At 39.2% G+C, this 13,398-nt stretch overlaps 1 protein-coding gene across 3 annotated transcripts in view; it reads left to right on the top strand.

Moving 5' to 3' along the window:
• The window catches only part of GRK3 (G protein-coupled receptor kinase 3), a 119,508-nt gene that overhangs the window by 10,219 nt on the left and 95,891 nt on the right, over positions 1-13,398 (top strand). The window contains exon 1 of one of the 3 annotated variants that reach the window (XM_057492021.1): positions 3,772-3,794. The exons of the other annotated variants lie outside the window; for them this stretch is intronic. The gene's annotated coding sequence lies outside the window, so the exon portion shown is untranslated. Of the gene's footprint in view, positions 1-3,771; positions 3,795-13,398 lie in introns of those variants that run through there. 3 annotated transcript variants of the gene reach the window in all.

The following is a 13,398-nucleotide window of genomic DNA, read 5'->3' as shown; positions in this document are numbered from 1 at the left end:
TTTGAACAGGCATTGTCTTCATTCAGTAAAGGTTACCGACTACGTGGATCTGATGAAGTGCTCCATAGCTTGCATATAATTTCAAAGATACTGATTTAATAATAAATATATAGATAATTCCTTAAAAGACCAGAGGTCGTAAATTTCATGTTAAATAATAGGATTGTTACTGATAATGATGGTGGTGCTATAAATTGAGCACAGCTACATGTCCAAGGTTCTTCATATGCTCTGACCTCAAACTTCTTTTTGTAATTTCCCATGCTCTCTTACCTTAGAAAACAAAATTAGAATTCGTGTAACCCCACCGTTGGTAGGTAAATGGGTTTTCTTGGCCTGACCATGCTTGTCAATTACTCTAGGTACATAAAGGATTTTTCATGTTAAACTTGATAATATTGTTTGTGGTACATTTGAACTTGTGATAGAAAATTTATGAAACAGAGCGCGTATTTAACCTTTACACAGAAAGATTGTTGAGGTCAATGGGATGGAGTTCTCTCCTGTCAGGAACACATTAACATTAGTGGGTCCGTTTACAACTTGCCGTTTCCTTTTCCTTGTTAGTAATGTACAGATGAACCTCAGTCTTTTGAATTACTGCAGGGTATGTCATAAAATGGTTACTTACCTAATCCTGTGTTCATAAAAACAATTGCTATTACAGTGAATATGCTTAACTAGGTATCTTTGGGCTTTTGTGTGGGGTTTTGTGTAGGATAGGCCCCTAAAGGTAAGATAACATGCATTTTCAGTTTTACTAAATGATGCCAGATTGTCCTCTATATTGATAAATAGCACTGCATTCAGAAGTTTTAATGTCATTGTTAGCTTAAAATTATTTTATATGGACTATACAGGTACAGCTTGATAATAAGAACTAGTATTTTAGCTGTAAATGAAGACATACATGAGTGCAAGACAAGGGCCAAGTAAATCCCTGCAAAGTTAAATTTGAATTGAAAAGTCCTTTGAAATTCAAGTTTTTTTTTTCCTTTCCACATAGTTGTTTATCAGTTCCAGCCCTAGAAAAGCCCAGAAACAACAGCAGCGCACTGCCCTGGGCATCGGTACCACATCTGCCTTTGGGTGTGGGCGGGGGCTGCGTGGGACGAGCCTGGGACCTGTGGTCTGTTGACTCAGAAAGCACAGGAGCCCTCTGCGAGTTGGGGTTGTCACCATAGCTAACAAAGGCAGAGGCCAAAGGAAGGGCTTTCCACTGGCGAAATGGGGGCCAATTTGAGCACCAAGAGTACGGTTACAGGTGATTAACATACTCTGAATATATTCAAACCCTTGTGGTAGGCAGCATGACCCCCCCAAAATATCCACGTCCTAATCCCCAGAACCTGTATTTATGTTACATGGCAAGAAGGTATTAAGGTTGCAGATGGAATTATAGCAGGGAAGGTGTGCTGACTTTAAGATAAAGATGATCCTGGGATATCTGGGTGGGCCCAGGGGAATTGCGAGGATGGCTGGGCAGTTGTTGCCAGAGTGGTGCAGCATAAGGGGTTGACTGGCCACTGCTGGCTTTGGCCGTAGAATGGGGCCGTGGGCCAAGGCATGTGGGCAGCTTCTGGGAGCTGAAAGGTAAGGTGAGGTGTTCTCCCCTGGTGCCTCCACTAGGAATGCAGTGCTGTGGACCCTGTGATCTTAGCTGAGCAACACCCTTTGTAGACTTCCGATCTCCGTATCTGTAAGATAAAACATTTCTGTTGTTTTAAGCCACCAAGTTTGCAGTGATTTGCTACAGCAGCAATAGGGAACTAATATACCCACGCTATCCAAAAAAGAGATTCCCCAAATGAAACAGAAGAAAACAAAACACCTCATTGATCACCATAGGCAGTAAAAATAGGACATCAACTCTGTCTCTGAAAAGCAGCATTCAAAGGGGTAAAGAATTAAACATTTATCTTGCCTATCCTGTAAGAATTACCTTGTAGGGTAACAAAAGTCTTAAGAATTACATTGTAGGGAAACAAGCTTAAGGGGGGGAGGGGAGTGCAGAATTCTTTTTTATAGAAGAATTGTAGAAAATGACTGTAGAAGGAATGATGGACTTAGAAGTCGCCGTTCTGCAACTCTTAATGAAAGTACTGGGTTAGGCAGAGATCATCACTGTAGCAAACCACGAAATGAAATGTTCACAGGGATATTTAAAAGAAGAGATTGGATTGTTACCTCCTGAATTTTCTAAGTAATTTTCACATCACTAAGAAGAAATAACTTCGGTGAGTCAGTGTTACGTGCCAGGACCATCCAGTGTGTACGCCTGCCCCCAGAAGGGGGACTTGAATATAATCAAGTCTCTAGCGGGAGCTTTCAGCTTACAGCAAATATGGAGACAGAGGAACAAGTTGAATGACCTTAGGAGGAAGCAAACAGAAATCCAGAAAGGGAACCATCTTTGGGGATGCTGTCTTGGCTTCCCCGGTGAGTCACTGGTGTGAAGCTAAAACGTGGGTACCCGCCTGGGAGAGGGTGTTCTGATTTAAGAGATAACAACAATCAGATTGACGTTGATTAGATCCTGATTCCAAACACACCTCTGAGCGCATCGTGGGAATGTGAACAGGAACTGGGTATTCAATCTTCAGGAATTGTTACTCCTTCTTGGGTGGGGTGGGTTAATGGGCTGTGTTTATATAAGGAAAACATCCATAATTTTGAGAAATGTAAACTGAAATAGTAAGGGTAAAATGGCGTGCAGTCTGAAATTTGTTTTAAAATGCTTTTAGAAATGGAGGAAAAGGTATGGGGGGGAGACCAAAATCTTGATAACTGTTAGTGAGGTACTGACTGACAGTTATGGGGGTTCACTATGCTTTTTTGCATGTTTCTTGGGTACATTGCAGGGCTGATGAAAATTAGTTGCCTCAATGTCATGCATAAGAGCCCTGGTGACTTAGGATATAAAGTCTTAGGACAGCATTGCAACAGATGCAAAACGTAAACGTACTGCATCTTAAGTAACTTAGACCAGAGGAAGGATGACATGCTTTTTGAAAACTGCTTTGATGACTCAAAAAGAGGCTTCATGTCACTGATTGCAACGATGTGAGTAGGATTTTAGTCCTTCATTTGCAGCCAGAGTCCTGACTAATCCAAGCCGTGTGGACAAATTTTCTACCTCTTGACCTGAAAACTTCTCAAAGAAGCGTGAGGGAGAAAAAATAATGCAAGAAGGGTGTCCAAGAGAGAAAGCATAATAAGAAATGAAACTTGAGAAAACTGTATCCATTTACTTCCTGAGTATAAAAGAATTCACTGAACCTCATGAATATCTATCAAGTCATAGCTCTGATGTTTAAATTTAGCAGGAAACAAATAATAACTCCATGCTATTTAAAATGATGTGCCCTCTAAGCTCACTTTCCGTGCAGAATGAAACTATGCAATGTAAGTCTGTCTTGCTAAAATTACTTTAACAGCTGTTTTTCAATTACTTGAATATTAACTTGTCAAGACATTTCAAAATAATTACAGTCAATGTTTCCTAATGTGTTGCTCTAAACCAGACCATACTAATTAACAAGACCAATATGAAGAAAAACAAAACTTATATTAAGAGAAGTGGAAGGAAACCTGGATAAATAAAGAGGTACGAGGTGTTTCTAGATGAAGGCTCAGTACCGGGACAATTCCAGGTCTCTCAAGGTCCTCGGCAAACCCAAGGCAATCCCGGTCAGAATCCAAATGAGGACTTCAGAGAAACTGGCAAGCAGATCCCCAGTGCATCGAGAAGAGGAAAATGGGCAAAAATAACCCATAACATTTTTAAAATTAAGGTATTCCATTGATACACAGTCTTATGAAGGTTTCATATGAAAAGACAATGTGGTTACTACATTCACCCCTGTTACTGTGACCCCCCCACACCCCATTGCAGTCACTGCCCATCAGTGTAGTAAGATGCCACAGAGTCCCTATTTGCCTTCTCTGTGTTACACTGTCTTTCCCCTGATCCCCCCCACACCATGTGTGCCAATCATAACACCCCTGAATCCCCTTCTCCATCCCTCCCCACCTACTCTCCCCGACCCCTCCCCTTTGGTAACCACTAGTCCCTTCTTGGAGTTTGTGAGTCTGTTGCTGTTTTGTTCCTTCAGTTTTGCTTTGTTGTTATACTCCACAAATGAAGGAGATCATTTGGTACTTGTCTTTCTCCGCCTGGCTTATTTCACTGAGCATAATATCCTCCAGCTCCATCCATGTTGCTGCAAATGGTAGGATTTGTTTCTTTCTTCTGGCTGAATAGTATTCCATTGTGTTCTTTAGTACCATGTCTTCTTTATCCATTCATCTAGTGATGAACACACTGGTTGCTTCCTTATCTTGGCTATTGTAAATAGTGCTGCAATAAACATAGGGGTGCATATGTCTCTTTGAATCTGAGAACTTGTATTCTTTGGGTAAATTCCTAGGAGTAGAATTCCCGGGTCAAATGGTATTTCTATTTTTAGTTTTTTGAGGAACCCCCATATTGCTTTCCATAATGGTTGAACTAGCTTACATTCCCACCTGTATAGTGTAGGAGGGTTCCCCTTTCTCCACATCCTCACCAGCATTTGTTGTTCTTAGTCTTTTCGATGCTGGCCATCCTTACTGGTGTGAGGTGATATCTCATTGTGTTTTTTATTTGCATTTCCCTGATAATTAGTGATGTGGAGCATCTTTTCATGTGCCTGTTAATAACCCATAACATTTTTTTTTTTATGGCCATCTTATCTTTATTTGATACCTCAGGCTCACTTGACGAAGGTGGGCCTTGGCAGTCACCCACGTCTAGTCACAATGCACTACCCTCTCCCCAGATGTCCCTTTGCATATCTTCAGTTTAACGCTTGTTTTCGATTTGCTTTGAAGGACGCACAGTCTGAAACTGCTTCAGCTCATTGACTTAGACTTTTCTGTCACTTTCTCTCTCTTGGACTTGCTGCCAGTAAACAAGTATGACATATACATCAGAAACTTTGGGAAAAAGAATACTGAGCAGGTCAGTACGAGGTGTGCTGAGTAAGTGACAGAAATGCAAATGAAGTACAATAAGGCAAACTTGTGCAGCCCATCATCCTGTGCGGGAATCCTGGGGCTTGGGAGTGGCGCGGAGGGTGTCGCCTTGAGAAAGGGTCCCCTTCTTCACTGGTGCTTGTGAGCCCAGAGAGGCGACCCGGTGTCCGCAGGCACCCCGCCTGTCTGTTCCTTGGTGTCCATGGCCTGTGCTCCAGGTGAGTTGTTCCCTAGTGACTTACACTGAATTCACCTAGTCCAGAGTTGCTCTGATCCATCCCCCAGAATTTTGTGCTTCTCTGTGGTCCACCTTCCAATCAGGCTGTGAAGGTTTGAAGTCAGAGGTCCTCCCTCACCTCCTCCTTAAGCTCCTGATAGTGCCACCAACCAGCTTGCTCTCTGGGCACACTCAGTGGGAAGGTCACAGGATGAAAAAGCTGATAGATGAACCCTTGTTTTGCAGCTGGCTCACTCTGACCTTGAGTAGATGGTGTAAACTTCTTTGCTTGTTTCCTAATTTCAAAGCTGTTAGTAACAAAACTCTTTACTGAAGCATCTTCCTTCTTGAAATAAAATTGCAATTGGTTTTGCAAAGCCAGAATATTCAAGAGAATAGGATGAAGGTGGACAGGGTGGCAGGATTTTCAAACCAAAGCTAAATCGCTTGGTGTGCCACTTTGAAAGCACCTTGAAAACAAGAACTGTTCGCATTGACATCTGTGGCACAGGCTGTGTTCCCATGAATGTCACTCATGCCACAGCACATCCGCTCGGCAGAGGCCTGAGGCTGCTGCTGCCAACTTTAAAGTTGAGATCGTTTTCTTTTCCGTGATGAGAGATGGCTCTGGTGGTGAGACCCACTGCTAAGTCCAGCATACCTTTGTTTTCAAGGCATATGTTCAGTATAATGAAGATAATGTTGAGAGAGACATTCAGACCGAAGAGGCTGAGGTGCAGGAGGTGTGGATCCAGCACCCGGGAGAAGGCGCTGCCATATCGGGGGTAAACAGCTCTGTGCTCTGGCTGATTAACCCATAACATTTTGAAAAATAAAACAGTGAGGGTCTGCTCTACCAAACATAACAACATCGCTGTAGTGATGAAAACAGTGTGGTGTTAATACAGGCAGAGACGTTAAGTGGTACAGCATGCAAAGCATGCGTATATTTTATTGATAAATGTGCACATATACACCAATATGTGTGAATTTGGTTTGTGAATAAAGGCGGCATTTTGAGCCCCGTGGGAAAAGGATGGTGCATGATCTCTGGTCATCGAATTTATAATCCCTCCACATTATGCAAAAAAACAAATGCCAGAGTGTTTGACGAGATAATCATAAAAATATTAAAAATGGAAAAATATTACAGGATATTTTTTATTGCTCTGGAGTATAAAGGGCTCTCCTAAGCAACCCCCAAGCCTGGAAGCCATAATGGGGAGGACTCATGGCAGGAATTCAGAGTTCTCACGTGAAAGGGTATCACCTCCCAAACTGAAAGATGAGTTGTGGAAAAGTTACGTTGGATGACCTTGTATGGAGCATATCTTAGTGTGTAAATCTGTTTGCCTAGACAGTGCCTGTTTACTGAGGTTCCAGACTCGTCACGTTGTCTTATGGAAAAGTGGGAGGCACGAGGCAACAGGTGTTTGGGGGTGGATGAAGAGGTACCATGATTTGTATCCAATGAGTCTACATTTTTGCCGTAGAAACAGAACGCATCTGTCAGTCCTTGGAAAGCATTTGCTTCCCAAAAGCTATGAAAAGCTGAGATTAATCTCATGGATGGTAATTTAGGTTCACAAAGTCAAAAAAATTAGTCCCAACAGTGAAGGCTGTCTATGGTCTAGCATTTTTCTGTGTGTGTGTGTGTTTTAATTACTGTTGTCCTTTATACATTTGATTCAATTATTTGGTGCAGGCTGACATGACTTCTGGGATCCTTCACACGTGATCTCATTCCTTTCTCTCTCGTGTCCTCCTTGCTGGTGGCCTGTCAGGTTCTATATTCAGCCTTATTGAACTGGGCCCGCCACCTCTTATAATTGCCCCTGCTGAAACACAGTTGTCTCATTGCACTGAGGCTTCCTGTTTATGCTACTGTCACCCTCCTAGACATGGGCTCCTTCAGGGCAGAGACAGGCTAGGACTCAGTGTATTGCTAGTGTCACACACAGTGCCTGGGTCATTGAAAGGATACAGCACATATTTTGAATCAATGAATGATTAAACGAACAGATGAATGCAAAGAGGATAGACATCCATATCTATATTTATAATACATTGGGGGAAATGATACAGTGGTTCCATACCACATGTGCCATACCACAGAAACTGAAGTGACTTACTTCTGCAAGAGTTGGGAAAGGTGTCACGGTGTCAGTGGCCCCGAATTGGATCCTACAGGATGACTAGGAGGTTTTCATGTAAAGACAGGCATTTACAGAATTACTGAGCAGAGAGAGATATCAAGCATGGCTGCTATATGAGAAAGACAGTGGTAAGATGTAGTCGATGGGGTTGGGGCCCCTTTGAAAATGCTTCCTAGAACGTGGGAAGGAGTTTGGACTTAAGGCAAAATGAGAGGCTCTTGGAAGCTTTTAAATGATAGTTACATGAAAAACTGCTCCTGGGAACAAGGAGGATGCTTCCAGCCCTCCTGCGGGCTCTCCTCGCCTCTCTCTGCCCCTCCTTTAATGCTTATTCCACGCTGACAGCCACGTGGGCCTAGAATGAAGCCGATTGTTGCTGACTCAGAAGTGTTCTGGTAACAAGGTGACTGGATTCTAGAATGATCACTGTAGCCAGTCTGAAGGGATGGTTTAGATCATGAAGCTTTAGTAGCTTTGATTAGGTAAACTGATGACCTCATATGTTTGCTCAACCTTCAAACCAGTTGTATCTGTTCAGGGATGACTTTGTTGCGATGCTTTTTTTTTTTTTTTTGACCAATGAAATTCAAGTATGTTTAGCATCACTTCAATGTCAGGTCATATATTGCAAAGAAAAAGGCATTAAAAACATGATGTGCATTGTCAAAATATTGTAGGAAAACAGCACAGAGCAACTTAAAGTCACGTTTAGCTTAATCGGATTATGATATTCTGAATGAGATTGTCCCATGCCAGATTGCTTCATGATATGCAAGTCATGCGCGAGGCTTTTCCGCCAAAGATCTGGTGTGCCGAAGCACCTTCAGAAGAGCTGACATTGAACTGTACCAGACTTTTACAGACCTCTTCAGAGTCCATCTGGCCAAATTCGCTAGTTTTAAATAAAGTTTTTATTGTGACTGGATAATGTAGCTCTATTTTGGGTGTTTAATGACTAGTTAGTGGAAAATGTTTAGTAACTACATATGAAAGAAAGTCATTTCCTTCTGGGGAAATTGAATCTTTGTATGACTGCTTAGTCATCTTATCAGTAAAAAAAAATCTGCCTTTCGGGTTTCTTGATGGTCAGTAATGGTAACAACTCTGATTTGTGTGGTGCTTCTAACAAAGCTCTCTTATTATCCTGCTTTATCTTTACAACTGCCTTATGCACTTACTTTTTTTTTGTTTGGTGATATGTTACATATTATTTGAAATATTTGTTCAAATGCATTCTATTTTGGACATTAGTGTAAAGCAAAATTAAACTTCATATAGACTATAGAAGCTTTTAATAATGGGAGCTATCTAGCTATGTCATAAATACTGTAGTTTGTCTATTAGTAAGATGTTGAAGTACAACTTAGCCTACCAGTTCCTTGGTGTGTGCAGTGCAGACATCTGATGTTTAGTCTTTTAGCCACTGTAGTGGTAGAAAAACTTTTTAATTGTGGCACATTTATTATATTTATTTTGTGTTTATATAGCGGGAGCTCCAAAGAGCATGACAGGTAGGGTTGATATATCTACAACCAGTTGGTATCAAATTTTAAAAATCCATTAGGCCTCCAATCAATGTATATGGTATTATACATGCTATATATGCTTTATTTTGATGAGGGAGGTACATAAAGTAATGGTTCAGGAGACTGGAGGCCAGAATTTGATTTTTTAAAACTTTCTTTAATGAAAATTTCAAACATGTACAAAAGGAGAGAATAGCATAATAAAATTGATGCAGCCATCACTCAGCTTTATTAGTTATCAATATATAATCAATCTTGTTTCGTCTATACCTCCTGGCCCCTTTTACATTATTTGTAAGAATACCTAGATATAATATTTCATCTGTAAATATTTCTGCATGTTTTCCTAAAAGGTGAAAACTTTAAAAAAGTATAAAAATGTATGCACAATATTACACCTGCTAAAAAAAGAGTAATCCCTAATATCATCAAATATTTGGTCTGTATCCAGATTTCTCTGATTTTTTAATAAGATTTTTTTCTTTACTTGAATTGGGTTTTAAATAGTGTCCATCCATCATGCTTGATTATTATTTCTTTTAATCTTTTTTTGAACTATAGGTTCCTTGCCCGTCATTTTTCCCTCTTGAAATTTTTTGTTTATGCAAAAGTGTCATGCATTTTGTAGAATTTCCTACCCTCAAGGTTTTGTTGATCACCCCTTATAATAATTAAACAAAGGGCTATTTTGAGGTGTAATTAATATGAAATAAACTGCACATAGTTCAAGTATCTGATTTGGTAAGTTGCTTACACATGTGAAACTATTACTAGAATGAACATAATGAACATAAATATTATATTATCTTCCAACAATTCTCAATTCCCTGACACCAACTGGGTGTCCTACAGTTCTATCCAGTTCTGACAGCAACTACCCAAGTTGGCTCAGACCCCCAGGTTAAGGGCTCAGTCCTACAAGACAGCCTCATTTCAGAGGCCAGCTGCAAATGAGGTCCTGTAGTCTATCTGCTTGACTGTCTGGCTGACTACAAGTTTGGGGGGTTCCTGTGAGCCTCCTCTTAGGTTTGATATTGCATTAGAATAACTCACTGAACTCAAGAAAGTGCTATACTTCTGACTCATTCTATTGTTGAGGATACAGCTCAGGAACTACAAATGGCTATTAAGCAGGGCAAGGCCTTAAGGGGTCGGGTAGAGCACAGAGTTTCCATGCATGCCCGTGCCATATCCAGAAGCACCACCCTTGCAGAAAATCAGTTTGTATCCCAAACCTGGAAGCTATCCAGACCTCATCGTTCTGAGTTATTATCAGTCTCATTATACAGGCATGATTGATTAAATCATTGGCCATTGGTGACTGAACTCAATTTCCAACCTTCCAAACATTAAGTGGTGGGTTTAAAAGTTCCAGTCCTCTAATTATACAGTTCCTCTGGCAACCAGCTCCATCATGAAGCTGTTTGGGTGACACCGAGAGTCACCTCATTAGCATTAACTCAGGTATGGTTAAAAAGGACTTGTTATGAATAAGACATTCCTATCACTCAGGGAGTTCCAGGGTTTTAGGAACTCTGTGGCAAGAATGGGGACAAAGACCAAATATATGTCTTTTATTTTACCATATACATCACATCCCAAAGTTTGCTTCTGCCTCTTTGTAAGCAAACGTTATGTGTTTCTCTCTCTCTCTCTCTCTCTCTCTCTCTCTCTCTCTTTCTCTCTTGATCTGGCTTCTACTCAAAATTATTATTTTGAAATCCATTCAGTAACTTGGATGAGATACAAATTCCTTAATAGACAAGTTACTGAAATGAACTCAAGAAGAAATGGAAAACATGAATAGCCCTGTATCTATGTAGAAAATGGAATTTATAATTTAAAACCTTCCCACAGAGAAAATTCTAGGCACAGATGGTTTTACCTAATTAGTTCTATTAAACATTTAAGGAAGAATTAATACTGTTTTACACCAACTCTTTCAGAAAATAAGGGAGAAAGAAATAATATCTCATTTTATGAATTATACTGTAACCCAAACCAGAGAAAGCTATTATAAGAAAAGAACAAGAATTCTATACTGAAAGCTACAAAGTATTGATAAGAGAAAAATTAAAGAAGACCTAGTTAAGTGGAAATGTATGTCGTATTTATGGATTGTTATATTAATATTGTTATCATATTAAGAGGTTAAATCCCCGCAAGTTGATCTGTAGATTCAACACAATCCTAATCAAAGCCCTAGAAAGCTTTTTTTGGGGAAGACATTTCCAAGTTGATTAACAAAAAATTATATGGAAATGAAAAGAACCTAGGATAGCCAAAAAACCCTCCAAAACCCCAAAACCCCAAAATAAAAGCAATAAAACAAAGTTGGAGGACTTGGATTACCCGATTTCAAGACTTGCTACAAACTGATAGAAATCAGGACAGTATAGAGTTTGTGTAAGGACAGACCTACAGACCAGTGTAACAGGATGGTCCAAAGATAGACCTGCACATAGTGTTGAATCGTAAAGATGCCAAGGTAGTTCAATGGAGAAAGGATAGATTTTTTTCAACAATACTGGAACAATTAGGTATTATAAGGAAAAAGAACCTTAATTCTTACTTTGCATCATACACAAAAATTAACCTGAAATGGATCTTAGACCTAAACATAAAAGCTAAAACTTTCAAATTTTTAAAGGAAAATACTAGGTTAAAATCTTTATGACCTTGGGATGTGAAAGATTTCTTAGCACAGACTCTACCAAAGAAATAATAAATGGGAACTCATCAGCCAAACACTTCTGCACTTACAACTTCTTGAAGAAAATGAAGACACAAGGTGTGGACAGGGAGAAAAATTATCATCAGATACTCTGACATGGGACTTACTTCCAGGTTATATAAATAAATTTTACAACTGAGTAATAAGACAAACAACTCAATTAAAAGATAGGCAAAAAATTTCACTACACACCTCACAAAGGAAGATACACTCATTCCAATAATCATGTCCAAATATGCTCCACATCACCATATCATTATTCATTAGGGAAATGCAATTAAAATAAAATGTCTCTACATACCCATTAGAGTGGCTACAATTAAAAAGACTTGAGAACTCAAGTGTTGGCAGGGAGTGTGGAGCAACTGGAACTTCATCATCTATTGTTGGAATGTAACATCATACAACCAGTTTGGAATGTAGTTCAGCAGTTTTTCATAATGTTAAGTGTAGTTCACCATATGACCAACAATTTCACTTCTAGATATTTACCCATGAAAAATGAAAACACATGCCCATTAAAAGACTTAAACACAAATATTTGAAGTGGCTTTTTTTGTAATAACCCCAAACAGGAAATAACCCAAATGTCTATCAACAGATGAGTTGATAAACAAATATGGTGGAATATTCATACGATGATATACTGCTTGGCAATAAAAGGGACTAAACTCTTATGTACACAACAATACGGCTGAAGCTTGCTTATGCTGAGTGAAAGAAGCCAGACACAAAAGACAACATATTGTATGATTCATTTACATAAAATTCTAGAAGTCAAGCAAGTAATCTGTGTTAACAGGAAGGAGATCAGTAGTTGCGTGGGTCCTAGAATATGGAGATTGATTGCAGAGGGGCACCTTTTTGGGTGATGGAAGTATTCTACTCTGTCTTGATTAGGGTAGTGGTTATATGTGAAAAACTCATTCATAGTACACATAAGATATGCATTTAATCTTATATAAATTATACCTCTGTTGTTTAAAGAAGTAAAAAAAAAAAGGTGGGGGTAATGCCAATTGATGGTTGATTTAATATAATTATCCATTCACATAATCACTTTGGTTCACTTATTGTATAACCTTCATTTCCTGTTTTTCTGCCTTACTGCTTCTCTTATATATCGAAGTTCCATGTGTGTGTGGGTCAGCTTATGTGTTCTCTATTCTATTTCATTGATCAACTTATTTTATCCTATCTTAATAATTTTACCTTCATAGTAAGCCAGCCCTATTGTCATTATTCCCTTTCTTTAGAAATGTTCTTGCTATTCTTGATCTTGTGTTGTTTTGTATACATTTTATAAAAACTTACCTGTTTCTGTGTTCTATGAGAGATCCTGTGGAATATTGATGGAGATAGTGTTGATTTTATAGATAAATTTGGGTAGGCTTTGAGTTTTTGCAATATTAAATCTTCCTGTTCATAACTGTGGTGTATCTTTCTATTCATCAAGACCTTTAATGTCACTCAATACAATTTGTAATTTTCCTGTAAAACTCCTACACGTATTTTGAAAGATTTATTTCAAGGCATTTCTGTCTTATTTTATCATAAGTGAAATCATCCTTCAAATTATGTTTTCTCATGGTTCACTGTTGATTTATAGAAATATGATTGTTTTGAATATTGATCCTATATCCAGTGAACATTTGCTTTTGTTTTAGAAAGAAGCCCACGCATTGATTAGCAGAATTTGTCCCAGGTGTGTGCATGCTCATGTGTCTTTTGGTAATGGGTGGTGTTGAG

Source organism: Manis pentadactyla, chromosome 14 (genome assembly GCF_030020395.1).
Source record: "Manis pentadactyla isolate mManPen7 chromosome 14, mManPen7.hap1, whole genome shotgun sequence".
Classification (NCBI taxonomy): Eukaryota; Metazoa; Chordata; class Mammalia; order Pholidota; family Manidae; genus Manis; species Manis pentadactyla.
This window is presented reverse-complemented; position numbering and strand designations above follow the sequence as displayed.